Source organism: Phocoena phocoena, chromosome 14 (assembly GCF_963924675.1).
Source record: "Phocoena phocoena chromosome 14, mPhoPho1.1, whole genome shotgun sequence".
NCBI lineage: Eukaryota > Metazoa > Chordata > Mammalia > Artiodactyla > Phocoenidae > Phocoena > Phocoena phocoena.
Window position 1 is genome coordinate 48,383,330 of NC_089232.1, and position 21,638 is coordinate 48,404,967.

Genomic DNA, 21,638 nt, shown 5'->3' on the forward strand with positions numbered 1-21,638 from the left:
CAACTTCAAGTGTATGATAATATCTGTTTTTCTTTAAGGTTTCTAATATGTGCCATCCAACAGCATGTTTTCAACATCATAGATGTATTGGACATAAGAACAACTATCACTTGGCACATAGAACATTTCTGTAATCTCTAAAACATGGCCAAACATGTAGATGTTACTAAAGAAGTCAAGGGAATTTTGGCTACTTTCCCCTTTGCAAACAACAAATAAAATTACATTGTACAATTAATACACAAAATCTATTCTGTTAGAACCACCAACCACAGTGATCAGATCTACTCCAAAAATATGATGCTATATTTGGGTCTATTTGATTCATAAATCGTTTTCCTTTCTACTGTCTAAATCTTATTTTATGAGTCATGGTTTTAAAAATGGATAGTATTAAAGACAAAAGTTGAACGTCTTACTATATTTTTAATTTAAATTTTTTTTTCATTTTAACAGTTTTTAATGAAAGTTGTATATACGATTATTTCTGCATCTTCTCAATTGTTTCTCGCTTATATTTGCCCTTTTCCTTTCCTACTTGGCGAGATTTGGCTTCAGGCTCAAGGATCGTTTTTTGGTCTTTGTCCAGTTTAGTGATAACCACCTTGCTGGGGTGAATGCGTGCGCGCTCAGTTGTGCCATTAGCCTTCTCCCGCTGCTGTTGCTCAGTGTAGATGACATATTTCTTTCTGGAAACCTGGACTACTTTGCTAATTTGCTGCCCTTTGTAGCACCCTCACACAACTCGAACTTCATCCTTTCGGATGGGCATGAATGGAACATTGTCCTTCTGCCTCAGCTCTTTGGAAAGAGGAGAAGACATAATCTTCCTGCGAATGTGGGAAGTGCATTGACGTGCCTTTTACGGTTCTTGCCTCAGTCAGAAATCACAAAGGGATTGAGTTTCATTTTGGCTGCTGGCACTTCAGTGATCTTCCTGTATTTTTTATATTGCACAGTTTGTCTAATAGAGAAGCTACGGGAGAAACGTATATACTTGTAAAGTCCATGTTCTTTAAGTACATATATACAAGTTTCCATTGATACCAGGTGACGTAGGCCCCATGGGTTCGTGTCCAATCCATTTGTCAGTGTGGAAGAACTGAGCTAGAGCTGGGCTGATTGGGATGAAGAAAATATTCTCTACATATCTTTTGTGCATTCACTTGAAATGGATCCCCTTAGTTATCTCACATAGCAAATACTTACCTAATCATGCTTTAGTTTGTAAGGCTCAGAAGAAGTAACACTTGATCAAAAACCCATGGCTCAGGCTTCCCTGGTGGCACAGTGGTTGGGAGTCCGCTTGCTGATGCAGGGGACACGGGTTCGTGCCCCGGTCTGGGAGGATCCCACGTGCTGCGGAGTGGCTGGGCCCGTGAGCCATGGCCGCTGAGCCTGCGCGTCCAGAGCCTGTGCTCCGCGGCGGGAGAGGCCACAGCAGTGAGACGCACAAACAATCTGATCTTAGATAATTTCATTTTTTTTTTTTTTTTTTTTTTTTTGATAATTTCATTTTGAAATGACTGAGGGCAGGGCATTGAGGGAGAGCTGGAAGAAAACAATGTGCTCTATCTGGACCAGGCCAGGGGCTTTTTAAGACTGGCAAGTCTTGATCACTACACTGATTTTGGCCCATTTGGCTGGGATGCCTTCCTAGGTAACGTGCCCCAGGAACCTGCTCTGTTTCCCCATCTTCATGACAAGCTTCCTGATGCTGGTGTTTTGGTGCAATTTTGTCCTCTGCACTTAGATGACATTTTTTTCCCAGACCTCTTTCTCTAAATTCCTCTGTGATCGTGTACACACCACACACACGTTTCTCGCTATGAGCATCCTTTCCACTGAACTAGGTTCCTGTTTTAAAAAAAAAAGCATCCAAAAGGTCAAGCTTGACACAACAGATTACACGGTCTTAGAGGCGGACAGTCTTGCTCTGAAACCTGTGGCCCTCTCTATCCTGGTTACCGAGAGAACCTGGACGAGTCCTGGAAGTCTTCTTGCTCTTTGCTCCCTGAACCGAGAGCAAGCTCTGTTTCCAAAGTCACCTCTCCCGATTCCGTTGACACCACAAGCTCAGAAAACCCTCCTTTGCTGTCATTTTTAGAACGTCTGTTACATCTCACAGAGGCTCTCTGGGCTCACGTACTTGCTACCCAAGCGCATGAAGAAGATGACCCACTACCCTCTTTCTTCTGGGGTGCGTACACCGTAGGCAGGTGGCAGTTTACACGCTGTCGTTTTAGGCCTGTTTATGTGTTTCTAGTGTCTTTTGCCCTTGCCCTTGAAAACTCTGGAAATTGACTGCCGGAGTCTCAAATCTGGCTTTAATACTTAGTGATTGTGTAACTTGAATGAGTTTCTTTATTTCATCTGTAAAATAGAGGTAATAGGAGTGATTGTTGTAGCTAGCAGGCAGGGCTTATGTTAAGGAGATGCTGCATTCAAAATGTTTAGCACAGTGAGTGGTCCATAATAAGTGGTCACTAAGCTATAGATGTTATTCTTATCCCCTCCTTTATTATGTGTTCTTGGACCTTCAGGGGCAAGGTTGGAAAGGATTTGAGGCCTGCTTAACCAAGGTCAGAATTTGGATCCAGCAAAATAACTGTCTGAGATACACACAAAGGGTTTTAGAAACCTCAGACATGTTGTAATTCTGTGGGAATGTAGCTTAATAGCCAAGGGAAGGAAGCCAAGCCTGAATCTTTGCTGAAGGGCACTTGACTCGTGTTTAACAGGCAAACTGGGGCATGCTTCCAGGCTCAGCTTTGGGGCATCTGCTGAGGGATGAGAAAGATGCTGTCTCCCACCTAGCAGACTCACTCCTCCCCAGCACAGCACTGAGCCCTCGCTGACGTCAGCCCCCTTGGGAAGAGCTCTGAATGCAGGAAAGAATCATAATAGCAAGGAGAGGAACTGGAAAAAGATTCAGAGAAACATCAAGGAGCAAGGAAATCACAGGCATCGTGATAATTAAAATTAGATAACCCAGAACTTCCCCAGACCTACATTTCTTATGTCACTGTCATCTTTTGTCCTACTTTCCCCTTTCTGTAGATCATAATCTGTCTTTCCTTAAAGATCTGAGTCAAACATATATATATATGGAAGAGCTTTCCTTGAGTGTCCTGTTTATAAAAAGAGAGAACTTCAGACTCTTTATACTGAATAGCCCTTCCTACCTTATGTAGCTATTTTTTCCCTTTATCCATTCATCAAACATTTATTAATGTGGTGACTTTAGACAAGAAATCAAGCTTAGCGCTGGGGATAAAATGTTGAACAACTTCAGTCTCTGTCCTCAAAGTGCTGCCTCTATACTATCTCCCCACCAGATTGTTGGATGAACCCCTAAAGCGCCGTGGACCCTTTCTTTGCTTCTTTTCAGCACATTGATCACTAGCCTTTGCACATATTTTGTCAGCCGTTGTGTCAAAACTGTTCACCAAAAACAGAGACCTCTATGGAAGAAACCATGTTTGGTACAGAACACCCTCGATTCAGGTCAGGAAATCAGAATATTTAGAGTATAGTGGGCTAATGCCAGTTGTCCAGGAGAATGCCATATAATGTCCCATGTTCTCATGGATTAGGGATGTAAAAGTGTTCAGATCATGGGAAAAGCTATGTATACTAACAGAATACTCTGGATTGTTTCATAGATACAACGGCATCTCAGAAAGTAGTTCACAGGCAATGTTATAAAGAACCAGCATTTCATGGAGCTATATGAAACAGTGCATGTATTGTACAAGCACATTTTGGAACCATAGCACTGTAAAATTCTATCTTTGTGAATAGTAAATACAATCTTGATAAAATCTCCAATTGAGAATTTATCTAACGGTTCTGATTTAAAACTACATGTGAATAACTGATTTTTAAAATTAATTAAAAATGCTTTGGAAACACTCTACACTTACAAGGGCCTTTGAAGTTTGTAAAGTTTTAAAATTTATTTTATTATACTCAATACTTGAGCAGCAATGAACCTTACATAGTAATTGGCATATAACAGGTGCTGCATAAACGTATCTATTCACTAGAGTATCCATTCATTCACATTTGTGAAGAATCTGCTATATTCCAGGTGCTGTTGGATGTGACAGGGTATAAAGCAGAATGGTTTCTGACTTCCCATGGAGTTTACAGTCTAATGGGTGAGAGAGACATATGCCTAGAGAACCAGCAGTAGTTAGACACCTGTCTATTTTCAGAACAGATAGGATGAATTTCTGATTAATCTGAGAAAATTAAGAGAAAATAAGTGAATGCAGAAAAACCAGTAAGTAGCTGAGAACATGCTAGAATGGAGATATGGTATCTGAACCATGGCACATAGTATGGTAAGGAATATGTGAAGGGGAACAAGGTGGACGGCAAGCACCCCAGGGTCGTACGTCTCCTGCATGCTCACATTTTTATACGGATTATACTGATTCTACACACTTGCATTAAAATATATGGTTTTATGAGGTACAGATTCTTTGAGTCCTTTTTGTGAAAGACCCAATATCACAGTTATTATTTGAGTTTAACAATGCTATTTTTTATTATTCAGCATTGATCAATAAGGCTCTAATTCTGTTTTTTTCACAATACTGCATAGTGGGACATGAGGAACATGTGAAGAGCGGTTTCCTCACTTATAAGGTTTGCCTTTTGGTTTTCAAAAAATGCCTGTTGAATTCTGGATGTCATTTCTCAAGTTGTAGCTTTGCTAGAGCATGGTCTAGCATCAGCAGAACTGGATTTATGGCCTGGATGTGTGATGTGGGGAAACAGTTTACTGTGATATGCCCCAGCTTCCAGCAGGTTTGTTTGTAGGGATTTTGCTTACAGGTAAAGTGCCTCATCTTTATTGAGTGCCAAGAACATAGTAGGCGCTCAAAAAAAAAAAAAAAAAAAAGAGAAAAAGAAAAGATAACTCTACCAGAATAATCACTATAATACTTTATTTCATTTACATTTATTTAATACTATCTTATCATGGTTGACCCTGTTAACTTTGAAAAGAACATTCACATGTTATCACAACTGATTCTCACAAGACTTTCCCAAACCTCAGTTTTATCTACCACATTCATAATTGTACCATATTTATATATTATCACTTAATATTTTCCATTTAAACTTAATTTACTTTTGAAATTAATCTCATCTTAAAGTAATATTATCCATAAAATTACAACTTTAATATGCTAGTTATTACTTTTTCCTTCCAAGTACACATCCAAATAAATATAACCTGGAAATTAAATACAGTTCTTGAACCACCTAACAGCATCCACCACATCACCAGGGGTATGAGTCTCAATTTTCAAAATTACAGGGCAACTTTGTGAAATAGGTGCAACAAGCATTTTTATGTTCATTTCTCTAGTGAGACACTTGAGGCTCAGAGAAGTTAAGAAGGTTTTTATAGTAGAACACAGTCTATACAGCCAGATATGGAGAGATGGTGTCTCGCCTGAGGTCAGGGATCTGGATGAAGACAAATCTGGCATTGGAACCCAGCTTGCACACCTCCCTGTTGTAAATTCTTTCTAGCTACTCTCTCTTTTTGGAAGTTCTTTCTCCTAATACAGAACAGAAGCAATATGGTGGTACCACATGCAAGTATAATAATGATAGTCATGAATATTTGATTTATCTAGCATAAGCCAAGAACCCAATGTGTATTTTCATAAAGCTAGTTACAATAACAGGTGATTTATATTAAAATAAATATATATTAAAATAAAATAATAGTACATTATTAAAAACATTTTATTACATACCTACCTATACCTCCAAATTCCCAAATCGTTTTCAGTAACTGTTGGGACATTTGCTTCTGTGCGTCCGAAACCCTTCTGATTAGGGAAAGGGTAGCAAAACAGATATACACACTCTCACTTTCACTGGAATGGAAAAGAATTTGAGGTTAAAGCAAAACGACTTTTAGTAGAGGCATGCTATGGGGCTGCTAAGTAAGATTTCTTAGATATTTCCTTTGTGAGGAGAACTCTTTTGGTTAAGCCATTATTGACTCGTATTGAATAAGGCTTTGACCAATATATTCATTCATTCAATCCCAAAATTTTGAATATGTGCATTCTATGTACCAGACACTATTCTAGGTTGGAATACAGTAGTGAACAGAAGGGCTTTTTTTTGTTTTTTACCTTTATGGAGCTTATACTGACTGTACGGTAAGGACCTAGACACTAAACAAATTTTAAAAATATATAATTCATCTGTGGATAGTATGTGTTTTTGAGAAAAATCAATGTCCCTGGGCCAGGAGAAGAAGAGGGTAGCAATTTCATATAAGATGGTCACAGAGTTCTACACTGACGAGGTGACATGGGAACAAAAACCCGAAGAAGGTGAGGGAGTGATCCTGTGGCCACATTGAGGGAGATCATTCTGGGCAGACAGAGAGCAGGTGCAAACACTCTGAGGGATGAGCAGATCTGGGGGGTTCCAGAAATAGCCAAAAGGCCAGTGGGGCTGGAGCAAAGTAAGTAAGAGGAGGTGGATCCCAGGGGTAAGGGTCAGGGTCAGTTTGAGAAGGACTTTGGCTTCTTGTCCGGTAACGTATATGTCACCAGCCTGTTTTCTCCAGCAGAAAGAAAGTCTGTGTGGCTCCACTCTCAGAGGTGTTTAGGAATTGTCACTGCCTACCAGAGTGCCTGAATGGATGCTACCAAGTATAACTGAATGAATTCTCTTAGGAGACTGGTGCTTCCTCAGGTTACTGCTTTATGTTTCACTAAAACACAAGACTCATAATCGTCACTAAATTTGGCAGCGTGAATGAATCATCTGAATGAGTTCAGTGATTCTCTTTACTGATGCCCCATCAACAACCGACTAACACACTGATTGAGAAGGAAATCATTCACTGAGTCGGTAGAAATGTCTGTGTGCTTGATACTTTTAATAATTTTGATTTCACTGAAAAAAAAACTAGCCCCCTTTTATAAAGAGCACTGACTCTGCTGGGTACTGAGTAAAGTACTTTGCATCTATCTATAAAATTTTAATTTTCACTATAATCCTATAGGGCAGGTATTGTTGTTAATTGCGGTTAAAACAAAAACAACAACAACGTAAGATTTACCATCTTAACCATAACATAAGTGCACAGTTCAAGAGAGTTAAGCATATTCTTATCGTTGTACAGCAGATCTCTAGAACTTTTTCATTTTGCAAAACTGTAACTCTATATCCACTAAACAACTCTGCATTTCCCCCTCCCCAGTGCCTGTTAACCACCATTCTACTTTCTGTTTCTAAGTATTTGACTACTTTAGATACCTCATATAAGTGGAATCATATAGTATTTTTTTTTTGACTGGCTTATTTCACTTAGGGGCAGGTTTTTAAAAAAATGTTTGTTTTATTTAAATCCCAGTTTTACACATGAAGAGACCAGTGTTTAGAAAGTTTAATTAACTTGCTTAAAGCCGTTCAGTTATTAAGTGGCACTGAGGACTTGAATCCAAGTCTAATGATAAAACCCATGCACTTAACTACTTACTACTCCACTATTTCTCAAACCAGAATGCTCAGAATCTGTGGGAAGAGGGTGAGGTACGTAGATTTATTCTTGGGGACCTTTGAATTTTCTATTTCCTTTAAGAGTTTGCAACACTATTCCAGTGTGAGGAATACAGTGCCAAACCGAAGTGACAGAGCCTGTGGCTTGATGCCAGACTCAAGAACATCCTAAATTCCTCACTTATTACTTGTGTTTGACACACTGACCTTTCCATTTGTATGTGGGACTGAGATTAAGAACTCTCTTTCACATTCATGTAGATATACTGTGATTGACCCAACACATCAAGCTATGGTGACAGTATTGACGCTGACCATCTACTTACCAAGCCCAGACCACCCATTCATTTAGGTTTTCATCCTTGGGTCAGAGGAAACCCTTCAGTTAACAGAGGGAAACTTGATCTCCCTTGTTCCACCACCAGCACATTTCCAAGTCATTTGACGTCAAAATAAGAATAGTTCATCATATTCATTTTCTCTGCCACGAGCTGTCCATGTGTTCCTTACTTTTTTCAGAAAAGAGCTAAGATAATTTAAATATTGTTAAACATAAAAGATAAATGTTGGGTGGTTGGTAGGAAATAAATAGAACATTCACGGTGACCACATTTTCCAAACCAAGGAAACCAGGACAGACGGGCTGACGAGTACAAGTGTATTTATGGGGTACGTGGAAGAGACTTTGATCAAGGCTGACCTAGAAATATAGGAACATACGGTCACCCAGAAAACTTGGTATTCTCCATTTTTAGCATATTGAGTTTAAAGGACAATTGTCGGCTTGCCTTGAACAAAAGTAAAAGCACTTCCTTAGGGCAACAGATCTTTGAAGCCATTAACTATGGGGATTGATGGTGATGTTATCTCTAAATCATACATTTTCAAGGACATACTAAGGTAGTGCACTGGGTAGACTTTTTCTTTCCATATACTTAGAAAGGGAAAAGGAGAATTAGAATATTGTCAATTCCATGGTTTCATTCAACAAACATTGACTGTGCTCCAGTCAAATGTCCAGCTCATCACTAGTTACTCGGGGTCAAGGTGAAGAGTAGGAATCATAGACCTAAAGCACACAAAATACAGTGGGACAGATACTTAGAGTAATTTTAATATAATATTCTGAGTATCATTATCTTACTTTTTCACATGTGCCAGGAGAGTGACTAAGCCTTGACAACTGGAAGATCATGAGGGCTGGATTATCTTTTCTGGGTCTTAAACTTCCAATAAAATTTTACCTTGTGGCGACGGAATTTCTAGATTGTGTGGACCTTAAGCCTAATGTCCTCAGTACCGTACTTGGTGAATAGGAAGTGCTCAGTAACGTCTGGCTGCTTAGCCTTCGGACATGTGCTGAGTAACGCTGTATGCCAAGTATTATGCTGGGGGCACTAAGATACAAGAGTTAACATGACCTAGTCTTTAACCTCAGTAAACATGGGTTCATTGTGGAAACAGGCAGGTAAGGAGGTAACTGCGGTACTCCACTGTAAGTCCTCTGATGGGGTGAACCCTTAGTGCTATGGCAGATCCAGAGGGCAGTGCCAGGGAAGACTTCTCGGCCTTTATACCAGCGAGTTTTGAAAGATGAATAGGTTAACCAGGTTAAAAGGTTGGGGAAGGGAGAGGTGACAAACACTGAATAAATAAGTGGGTCAGAGAGAAAGGAGAGAAGAAAGAAATGGAGGAAGGGAGATAATATATACAACGTGACGGCTTCCTTGAGGAGGAAAAAGTTTACTGTGATTGGACTCTAGGGTTTGAAAGTGAGTAACAGGCAATGAAGTTATTAAGATACATGGGATCAGTTATGCTGGCCATTGTAAGGACTGGTAGGCGACTTAAACCCATATGACTCAAGCCAGGTAACTGGAAGCTACTGGAGGCGTTTCTGGGTAAGTACTTACATGAATGTTTTAGACATAAATGCAACGCTAAAGGTATAAGATGTTTTGATTTTTTTTCTTGACAGATCCCAAAGTATGGTTAACAAAGAACTGAGAAGCTAGTTAGACTACATTTGTGTGTTAGTTTTACTAGTGGTTTTCCCTCTCTCTTCTCTGTTTCCTTTTTGCCATGTTTCTTTTATCCTATTTTGTCTTTTCTTCCATCTGCTAAGTAATTACTTTTATGCCCTATTTTTAGGGTCAGAATTTTGTTAGCCACATATAAAATCAATTATTTTTATTTTTTTTATTTTTATTTTTTTGCGGTACGCGTGCCTCTCACTGTTGTGGCCTCTCCTCTCCCATTGCGGAGCACAGGCTCCGGATGTGCAGGCTCAGTGGCCATGGCTCACGGGCCCAGCCGCTCCATGGCATGTGGGATCTTCCCGGACCGGGGCACGAACCCGTGTCCCCTGCATTGGCAGGCGGACTCTCAACTACTGCACCACCAGGGAAGCCCAATTTATGACTTTTTGAAATCAGAAAAACCATAACCTTTCTGTGATGGTATGCCAGAGTAAAATTTTACTATGTATACAACATTTTTTTTTTAAGATGTCATTGCCCAACGTGGCCTAGCCCAAGTTCTAAAGCGTACCTAGTTTATAGTACCTAGTTCATAATCTTGGGTCTGCCTCTAAATAACTATATGTTCTTAGATAAATAAGTACCCTGTCTGGGCTCTTAAATATAACATAGTTTGGCTCCACCATTCCTCACTAGCTATCTTATTGCCTAAGACAAACAGCTGCCTACTCTGTGCTTGGCATTCTCAAGAGACCTCCGGAGACTCCTGCTACTTCCTTTTCCTCATAACCATGACGTCCTCTCTTGTGATCCCTCCAAAATCTCCTACTTCACTTTAAACCTATTTTTCCTTTTTGATTCCCTTTGCACCTAAAGAGATTGTCACAGAAAACACTTGTTTAAGAGTTCAGCACATACTTATCTGTTGAAGACATATTTAAATTAAACCTCTTAGTTTTCTTTCACTGGGCTACAAATATATCTTTTCTATCATTTACATATCTTATGGGAAGGCGAAATTTGGCCAAGTTGAATTTTTTGGCTTTAAATTATTTGAAGAGAGATGAATAAGCTCTTTATAAAAGTGGGAGTGGTAATATGAGTATTAATTATTATTTGGATTAGTCATTATCAGGCATTTGGCATGTATAGATAGAAGATGCTGCCACATTAAACTGAAAAGTGTAGGCCAAGTAAGAATATTTTTCAGTTTTTTATCTTTCTTTTTTTTTTCTTTTAGCTCCTTATTTATTCTGGCCTGGTCTAGTGACTTGATTTAACAAATAGAATGCCTTTCCATTCTGAGGCATTCTATTGGGCCTTTCCAAGTCTAAGCCTTAAGGCAGTCTGGCAGCTTCAATTTTTGCACTTTTGGGAGCCCTGCCCCACTACATAAGAAGTTTGGTCTGGAAGAGACCATGTGGTGAGGTCACATAAGGAGAGACCCTGAGTCTACATGGAGAGAAGCCATGTGTCCCAGCTGTCCCCAAAGGTGCCACTCAGCCCAGCAGTTGCTTCAGCTCAGAACTTTGAATCTGGAGTGAGCAATGCAGAGGGGGAGGAGGTTTAGGACTTGTTCTGAAAGACCAGCATCTTGTTTCCAGTGGCAGCCTCTGAGACAAGGGCAAGAGTGGAGACTCAGTATCCAGTACAGACAGAATCTTCTTTTAATGCAATTTATGGTCCCCTAACATCCCTCATTTTCCACTTAAAAGAAAAAAAAAAAGATTAAAAAAATTCTTTTCACCCATTTCTTCCATACCCACTTCCTGCCTCTGGCAACCACCAATCTGTTTTCTGTATCTATGAGCTTGGTTTTGTTTCTTGAGTTTTTGTTTGTTTGTTTGACTAGATCCTGCATATAAGAGGGATCATATGGTGTTTGTCTTTCTCTGTCTGACTTATTTCACTTAGCATAATACCCTCCAAGTTCATCCATGTTCTTGCAAATGGCAAAATTTCATTTTTTATGGTTGAATAATATTCCCGTGTGTGTGTGTGTCTGTGTGTGTGGCACAATTTCTTTATTCATTCATCCTTTGATGGACACTTAAGTTACTTAAGTTGTTTCCGTATCTTGGCTATTGTAAATGATGCTGCAAGGAACATGGGGTGCATACATCTTTTTGAGTTAGTGATTGCATTTTCTTCAGGTTAATACCCAGAAGTGGAATTGCTGGATCATATGGTAGTTTCTTTTCTTCCTTCCTTCCTTCCTTCCTTCCTTCCTTCTTTCCTTCCTTCCTTCCTTCCTTCCTTCCTTCCTTCCTTCCTTCCTTCCTTCCTTCCTTCCTTTTTTAAGAAACCTCCATACTGTTCTCCATAGTGGCTGCACCAATTTACATTCCCACCAACAGTGTGCAAGAGTTCCCTTTTCTCCACCTTATCACCAACACTTGTTATTTCTTGTCTTTTTGATAATAGCCATTCTAACAGGTGCATTTGGTCTTAACAGTGCTCTAGACAGTGTAGGAACTGGGAATATAGCCCAAGACACAAGCCCTTCTGCTCAGGGACATAATCATGAGAGGGAGATGAGTAGCCTCTTGCCCAGTGTATGTCTTCATCCTTCCTTCACTTGTCATATTTTTTGGTCCTCTTAGCTTTCTCTTCCAGCATCTATTGGAGACATTGGTGAGTTGGAATTTTCTTGTAAACCGTTCCTCTCAATTTTATCTCTAGAGGAAATAATATTGTTACCTATGTCAATCAAGTAACCACTAAAAGTAATTATATTTTTAGACTATAATTAACTGATTAACACCAATGTGCTGAATTAATGTATGATTATCTTTAAATGCTCTTTTTTTCTAAACATATCAAAATCAGGATTCCTCTAACTGTCTTTGTATATGGGTGTGGGTGTGGGCATTTAGTGGAAGATTGGATGCTATCAATAAACAACAGAGCTAACTTTATAAATTAGATCCAGAACCATGCTTTGGGGAATTTTCATCTCTGAATTATTAATTTTCGGGTCTGTTTTGTAAGTCCTTTTTCATTCTTTCAAGATGTGGACATGAGTTTTCTTCTGGGAATATGAAGTTTAGGCATGATTTAATTATCTAAGTGTTTACTGAATATTTATTATATGCAATTAGGTATCCTAAAATCTGCAGGGGATATAGAGAAGAATAAGATCTGTTTTCAAACCTCTTGGGAAAAAAGCATTGCAAGAGGGAATATAAAGCAAATGACTTGGAGCAGAAAACGTCTTTTTACATCAAAACATTGTCTTAAAAACCCACCAGCAGAAAATATAACCATCTCATGCTAACTCTAGTTATCTAAAGCTTCTACACTGCCATCTTTCCTATTTAGATCTCAGGCAAGGATGTGCCTGACATTTGCACTGGGTCTCCAGTGGTGGGATTATTTATACTAACCCAGTCATATTTTCCTACTAGTTTCTCCTTCATATTGCATGCACATCTGTGGAAAAGTTGGGTGACAGTAGCGCAACCTGGGTGAATCTTGTTATATTCATCATACGTGGAGCTCCCAGCTCACTTCCCGCACCCTCACTCTCCAGATTAGATCACGACTCTTTGTGACTTTGTGGTCTCTTTAGGAATCCCATACAGGCTTTCCTTATTTAGCAGTGCTACCCTAGCAGCACAAAATATAAAATGAAATCAGTCCCCTCCCAGACTTCCTAGTCTCTGAAGACATTAGCTGAGAATCAGTTTTCCTCCCAGCCCTGTAAATTGCATGGCAGCTGGCCTGCATTAGAAGGTGATACAAAACTAGGCGTCTCATTTCACTCTACCCACAATTTAGTGAGTAGGGTTTCTGTTACTAAGATTAGGGTCATTTGACTTCAGTAAAATATTAATTTCTTGATTGATGTCTGTAAAGGAGCGTGTCAAAATGGGAAATTCAGCTTAAAGGAAAAGAAATCTGAAAATGCCACAAGTGCTCGAGGTAAAGAAGTGGTAATTTCATGTTATCTAATCCAGGGCTAAGCCCAGATGCCCTCAGTGGTGAGAGCGAGTCTGGGAGAGTGAGTGGTGGGAGGGTGGATTTAACCTTCTCAAAATTGTCATCGCCGCCTCTCTAGTGACCTCAAAACAAAATAATTATAGTGTAATTCCTTGCTCTGAACAATTTACATCTTCTCATATGTATCTAGGGTGTAAATAAAAATGTGTTGCACATTTTGCTATTTTTGTGTACTGTAACATACAATACAGTACTGTGGTGGATACACGAACCTGCACATTTGATAAAATTGAGTGGAACTAAGTACACACATACCCACAGATACACACATACGAATGAGTACAAAAGAGTCGGAAATCCCTGTATTAGATAGGTGGGTTGGATCAATGTCAATATCCTGGTCGTGATATTGTACTAAATTTTTTCAAGATGCTACTATTAGTGGTAGTGAGCAATAGGGAAATGAACAATAGGTATGTAGCATCTCTCTGTATTTTCTTACAACTACATGTGAAGCTGCCGCCATCTCAAAGCAAATTTTATTTTTAAAGTTATGAGCTTGTTATGCAGATGTAGCTTCAAAACAAGTCTCCTAAGCAACCGCTTGCAAACATTGTGGACCCTAACCCTTCCTATATGACATTCTGGAACTGAGCCCTGGACACTCTTCTCCTGCTGTAAACAAATATTTAAAAAGTGATTTGTGAGAAATAGAGGGCTCTAAGAAGGAAAAACCCAAGAAAAATCTGGAACATTGAATTCAATGTTGGAATAGGAGATGTTCAGGGCCGTTGTGTTCTTTTTAATATTCTTCATGAGCTTGTCATCCTGAGGCTTCACGATGAGGCTTTATGAACTTGTCACGGGATGCGTAGCACCAAATTTTAGCCTTTAATGATTTCTAAAAGTTAAGAAAAAATAATTTCTCTTTTGCTCAATTTAGATTTCAATTTTCCTAGCTTTTAATCTACATTTAAATATGATTTAGGAAACTCAGGCCAGACTTCTTAATCCCTACTAATGCCCAAATGCCCAAATAAAAAAGTAACTAGATCACATTACTGCATACTATAGATAAGCTTATTGGTTAGTAACTATTTTAACAATCTCTCCCATCTCCTAAAAACTTGGGTTTCCCAATAAAGTATAACTATTCTGTATTTCTGTGCCTTCAATTTAGTTTTTTCCTTCAGAAAGACATACTATTGGGCATCTATAAAAAAATGATATCAGCCAGATACTATTACCATTCCATATATACTATGGCAGTTTTCCTTATATTTGTTCCAAATCTTTAGTTATAACAGTAGATATAATATCCTGCATAGTCTCATTAATTGGTATTTTAAATACTATTCAGCCTACCCATGGGTAGCCATAAAACTAATTTTTTTTTTTTTTTCCGGTACGCGGGCCTCTCACTGTTGTGGCCTCTCACGTTGCGGAGCACAGGCTCCGGACGCGCAGGCTCAGCGGCCGTGGCTCACGGGCCCAGCCGCTCCGCGGCATGTGGGATCTTCCCGGACCGGGGCACGAACCCGTGTCCCCTGCATCGGCAGGCGGACTCTCAACCACTGCGCCACCAGGGAAGCCCCATAAAACTAATTATTAATGTTCTTCAGCTAAACGTTTAGTTAAGGTAAAACTGGAACTCCTTGCAGCTAAACGTTTAGTTAAGGTAAAACTGGAACTCCTTGCATCATGTGATATTAGGAACCAAAATATGGAATGCTATTGGGCACTAATGTTAAAGCAAAATCAATCTTAAAAGTCCACTTAAATACTTTTAACAGTTAACTATTTTCAGATAAATCTTCAGCTAGTATATATGAAGCTCATAATTATCTATTGTAGTGGTAAGGCTTATTTTATATTCACAGATACTAACAACATTTTATATGGGATCTCAAATCTTTCACTTGTGCTAGTAACAGAGAAAAATGAACAAGTTTGAATTTCATATCTTATTTCTCCACACCATTCTCGGAGTTCTTCATCAGCTGGCATTATTTATTCATTGATTTCTCTATGTGAAGTATCACACTGAGAATAGTTTGGAAGTGAAAAAACGCTGAGATTAGGAAATGTAATAATGGTTCAGAATATTCACAACCAATAGGTAGTAGCTTGTCAGTTGCTATGATGGTAATATAGAAACAAATTCTGGGTGAGAATATGGCTGCTGACCACAAAAGGAGCTTATTATTAAAATGGCAGAAAGGATTAGCAAGAGTGTAATAAATTCTATCATAGAGGTATGGTATTTACAAGTTACAGCTCCAAAGAATGGCTACTTAATCACAGAGGAGCTAGGCAACGGGGTAAGGAGAGAGAAGGCCAGAGGGAACAGAATGAGAAAATAAAAAGGTCACTGGGAAAGCCTTCTTTTAGGAGGAGGAGTTGGCAGTGCTTTCAAAAGAGAGCTACTGTCATTCAGTTCCTGACCAAGCTGGATGCAAACAGATTCAGTGTTTGCAACGCAAGACCTGCATCTATTTACATAGAATATATAAAGGAGATGTGGAGGCATGTTGAAGGTTTGTGTATGTGTCTGTGAGCGTGTGTGTGTGTGTGTGTGTGTGTGTCTGATAATTAGTGAAAGTGAGGCTATTGAATTTAAAGTTACAAGTAAGAATTTTTTTCTTCGGGTAGCTTAAAACCAGAGCTATTCTGGAGACCTAAGATGCACAATATAAGGAGAGAAAAAAGATTAAAAGCTTGATTCAACAGGAAGGCAATCAGGAATGCACTGGTCTTAGTTTGAAATGCAAATATAAAAAGTGCTACTAAGTGTTTTTGACTGTGTTTTTGCTTTCTGTTTTTTCTTTTTGCATTAGACCCCAGAATATATGACACTGTCAAAAATAGCCAGTAAGGTCTATGACTAAGAAAGAAATATACTAGGAATTTTGTCACTAAAGTAGCTAAAAACAACAATATACAAAATGTGATTATAAAGTAATAACACTAATTCTATAATCCATATATAAATTTTCAGTCACCCTCACAGCTTAAACTCTATGTAGGTGGATATCTCTTTAGAAAATAGTCTTCTGTAAATATGTACATGAAGAATGCACTCGTAAGTCCTATTAATAATTAACTTGTTTTCTCTCCCTCTTTCTTTTCCTCTTATTCTCTCCTTTTCTTCCTCCCTCTCCCACCCCTTTCTGTTTTTCTCATTCTCTCCCTCTCTGTTTTTCACGTTTTTTAAAGATTATTTTCCTATGCTGGCTTTAAGCAAGGTCTATAGGTTAGAACCATTTCTTTAAAAAGACCTGCCATTATTTACCATTTTTAGATGCAATTTAACTTTTGGTTATGACAGAGGGCAGTTATATTTGAAGGAAGTAATGCTTTGCCTTTAAAGAAAAATTTGCTGATGAAATAATTCTACTGTTATAGGGAAGCATGGCTATTAATGCATTGAATAAATATTTATTGAGCACTTTTTGCAGAACAACCACTGCACAGGGAAAAAAAGGTAAAAAGCAAAATAGCTGTGGGCTCTGCCCTCATAGAATGTGCCTCTAGCAACATATTCTGGATAATCCAAAAAAAATTGATAAAGTCTAATATCTATTTTTAGGATTTGTAAATTGCTAGTTTTCTAAACGTTATTCCACTCTTTTGTCAATAAAATTAGACAGTGAAAAGAGAGATCAGAATTCTCTGGTCCGCAGATGTAAAATAGATAGCTAGTGGGAAGCAGCTTTCATAGCACAGGAAGATCAGCTCGGTGCTTTGTGACCACGTAGAGGAGTGGGATAGGGAGGGTGGAAGGGAGAAGCAAGAGGGAGGAGATATGGGGATATATGTATATGTATAGCTGATTCACTTTGTTATACAGCAGAAACTAACACACCATTGTAAAGCAATTATACTCCAATAAAGATGTTAAAAAAAAAAAAAAAGAATTCTCGGGTCCACACAACTATAGCCATGCAGAACCTATCATTAAAGAGCGTGCAGTATTGGGACCCAGGAAAAAGGCACCTGCACAGAGCTTTTTGCCTCTAGGAAGCATCTCCTCCTGGCTCCCATGTGTCTTGCCCAGGGCCCACCGCTAGACCATATAGTGCCCTCTGGAGAAGATGCAGCCCAGCACCAGGGTTCATGCTGGGGACTGGATTTCAGGCTGATTGTACAGCTGTGCACACAGACCTCTTTACTCACTCCACATCACGCTTCAGGGAAGCTCAGTTACTGAGTATTCCTATTAAACACAATAGGTACCCAGAATGCTTTTAATGATAGGGAAAAACACTGATTCTCAAAGATCGACTGTAACAGAATTCTCAAATGTATCTTTCAAACCACCAGAAAGGGAATGTAGACATCATTTAATACAAAACATTAGAAATTAAGTCTTTAAAATATGTCTCTGACAACCGGTTCTATCTCACGTGGCAATACATCTTATAAGCTAAAGTGTTTTGGTGATGTATTGCTCTCATCCATCCCAGTGAGCACTCTCTGAGAGCATATGTGTACAATACATTATCTCTGGGAGAGGCTGTGGTGCTCACGTAGCAGCCCATGGTCCAGAGGGTACAGGGCAGAAGCCAAAGCACAGGGATCCCCTGATGCAGTGGCTGCCAGCGATCAAGGCATGGGCGCTGCACAATTTGTGGGGTGTGAAAGGAACCTAGAATCCTGTTGGCTGTCAGCAAATGTTAAATAAAAGTCCAGAGAGCTATAGTCTCCTCCTCAATTGTGCTCAACAGCACAATAGGATAATTCACTTTGTGCCATTCCCTTTTGGAAACCACCCTTCTTGCTTGATTTTGTAGAGTGCTTTTGGGTGACGTTAATATTTGGATTTCTCTCCTGGGTAGATACTAGGAGACCTGAGAGAGCTGGAGCAAGACGATGTTACAGTTTGATACTTCCTTTATGTATGCATCTTACCTCATCTGTTTGAAGTTAATTTGATTTTGCCTGCATAGCAAAGGAGCCTTGGGAGATGATTTTTTATTAGAGATATGCTGAATCATTTAGTTTCTAAACTTGCAAACTGGAGGAAATTGAAAAGTCCTTGAAGACTGGAGCTTTTGGTGCATATCCAAATTTCACATCAGATCATTTTTCTTGACAAAAGCCAATATCTCAAGCAGTTTTGAGAGACATCCTCTTATAATCATTTGACAATTTAAGTGAACTTGTAAGGTGTCCACCAGTTTATTCTTTTTCTATTGGTTAGATAACATTTTGGACTGCTTCCTTTTACTGACATTCTACGTGCACAGGGCTTCTAATTTCTTCCTTGGTGTTCCTTTATTGACTCAAGTCTTCTATCAGTATATTAAGGCCTTATAAGTCCCAGTGCTATGTACACATACTAGGAGAAACCACTGGAGGTAGTTTTTGCATAGGCAACAACACAAAGGAAATTTCAACAGGGCATGTTTGTTATATGATAATATGATGCCATTATCTATACATATAATGCTTCAGGGTTGCTTATAGCAAAAGTCACTCAATTGATTGTGGAATCACTTGTCATAAAACCCTTGATGACAGTTATTCCTTCATTGAAGATGCAGTGCCCTGTATATAACCTTTCGTACTGGGCCAATCATATTGTATTTTATACAAGTCTAGTGTTGCTAGATTCGTTAGAGCAGTGGGCGTTATCTTCTTGCCTTCAGGAAATACCAGAAGAGTTTATTAAGAGAGGTAATCCTTGTGCTTGATCTGTGGCTTAATGGCCAGCCGTCTTCTATGTGTGTAGTTGCAGAGAAGTGCGGTTGAGAAAAATTACCCTGCTATTTCTTCCCCATGATTTCAAAAGTAGCTTTTACATCCGTGTGCACTTACTGTTTTTCTCCGTAGCTCACAAATTGTCCTGGCCCAGGGTGCAGTATGGTATGTGGAGGTTAGGAACTAAGAGTAAGGGTTGTGTAGCTACATCGTTTCTTCCTTCCAGTTACTAACTCTGTAACTGTGGTTTGGTTGGGCCAAACCATTTTAGTTTTCTGTCACTTTCTTTATCTGTGAAAAAGGGATGATATTACTACTTACCACATGAGGCTATCAGAAGAAAAATGAAATGAAAATATCCCTATAGAGTTCTTTGTGCAATGCCTGTGATACACAGAAAAGATCCAATACATGGTAGCTATTCTTATTATGCAAGTGAGAAACTCAAATTGTCAAGGAAACCTAAATTCTCCATCACTTTTCTGAAACTACTCAGTTTTACATCTTTTTGTGGCTTCATCTCCAATAAGCAGCTGTTTCATTCCTAATATTTACTTGCTGATAATACGTTCAAAAATATAATCAGATTTAATTGTGAGCCTCTACATGTAAACATACCTTCTACATGTTTATATTTCTCACAATCAAATTCAAAAATTATCACCACCATACAACTGTGGATGAAACATTCCCCATCCAGGGCATTCTTCTGAGACCTAGGCAGAGATCCATATGTTTGACTTTAGATTCGTAACATTATTTTTGTTTCTGTCTGTTTCTGTCTTGTCACGTTCTAATCAGCTGTGTATGTTCCCAGCTCCCTCCATCAGGCTGGGAGCTCCTCAAGTCCAGAGACTGGATCTTTTTATTTTTATTCTTTTGGCTGCGTTGGGTCTTCATTGCTGTGCGTGGGCTTTCTCCAGTTGTGGCTAGTGAGGGCTACTCTTCGTTGTGGTGCGTGGGCTTCTCATTGCGGTGGCTTCTCTTTGTTGCAGAGCACGGGCTCTAGGCGCGCGGGCTTCAGTAGTTGTGGCACACGGGGTCACTAGTTGTGGCTCGCAGGCTCTAGAGCGCAGGCTCAGTAGTTGTGGCGCACAGGCTTAGTTGCTCTGAGGCATGTGGGATCCTCCTGGACCAGGGATCGAACCTGTGTCCCCTGCATTGGCAGGCGGATTCTTAACCACTGTGCCACCAGGGAAGTCCCCAGAGACTGGATCTTTTTTTGCAGTATGCGGGCCTCTCACTGTTGTGGCCTCTCCCATTGTGGAGCACAGGCTCCGGGCGCGCAGGCTCAGCGGCATGGCTCACAGGCCCAGCCGCTCTGCAGCATGTGGGATCCTCCCGGACCGGGGCACGAACCCGTGTCCCCTGCATCGGCAGGCGGACTCTCAACCACTGCGCCACCAGGGAAGCCCTGGATCTTTTTATTATTATGTCTTCAGCACCTTGTCCAGCCCCTGACACAGATTCCATGTATTGAAATTGTCTCCCCAGTCATCCTCATACCTGATATGAATTTTAGATGACTATAATAGTATATTTTAGATTCACCAGAAAAGTACTTCTGCACACTGTCCAATTCTATATCAGTTAAGACAAGGGTAGAAATATTCATGATTCTGCGAAGGAGATAAGACAGCTGTTATCCCTGTTGATCAGATGAGAAAATTGAAAAGGTACTTACCCAAATTCACACAATTAATGGCAGAGCTGAAACTAGAACCGAAAGTTCCCAATACTTTAAAACTCATTCCAGTACCCAATGGGTTCTGTCTACTGAGAAAATGAATAATCCTGAAGATTAACGTTGAATAGGGAAAAAGAAAGTTAGCTTATTTATTTATTTTTTCTTTTCACAGAGCCCTTTGTTCCTCAGAGGTTGTCAGGGTTTATTCATATGTTAGAACTCATGTGTTGGGATTTAACGTTAGGTAATGAAATGAGCTTTTACTAGCTTTGTGACTTTGGGAAAGTTACTTAAACTCTCTCATTTTCAATTGCTGTATCTGAAAATGGGTATACAAAATACCTACCTTGGAGAATTGATGCAGTCGTACTCCTAATGGCTACAATGCATACTGGTTGGCACACACTGGGCATTAATCAGTGGTGGTTATTAATATTATCATTAACTATGAGATTACCAGTATCACCCTCATAAGAGATGAGCTAAATAAGCCTCTTTTTATGAAAGAACACACTAAAAGGTGTGTTTGAACAAGCAGAAGAGGCCAGACCAAACAAGAAAGATCCTTAAAAGAAAAGAGTACACAGTAAGTATGTTCTTTTGCCCAGAGTGCATTGAAAACAGGCTCTGGCAGCAGAATTTGCCACAGCGTCATATATATCACCTGTCTGGTATTGACCACGCATTGTAGGCATCACAAAGCCCTCACTGTACAGAAAGCCTTGCTGTTTCAGTAAGTTGGGTGTAGAAAGGATATAAAAGTTTATGCAATTTAA

General features: G+C 39.4%; 1 protein-coding gene and 1 pseudogene across 18 annotated transcripts in view; one reads left to right on the plus strand and one right to left on the minus strand.

Annotated features, from left to right (window-relative positions):
- Window positions 1–21,638, plus strand: part of NRXN1 (neurexin 1) — a 1,127,862-nt gene that overhangs the window by 467,405 nt on the left and 638,819 nt on the right. The gene's annotated exons all lie outside the window — the stretch shown is intronic.
- On the minus strand, window positions 482–909 carry LOC136133866 (large ribosomal subunit protein uL24-like; annotated as a pseudogene).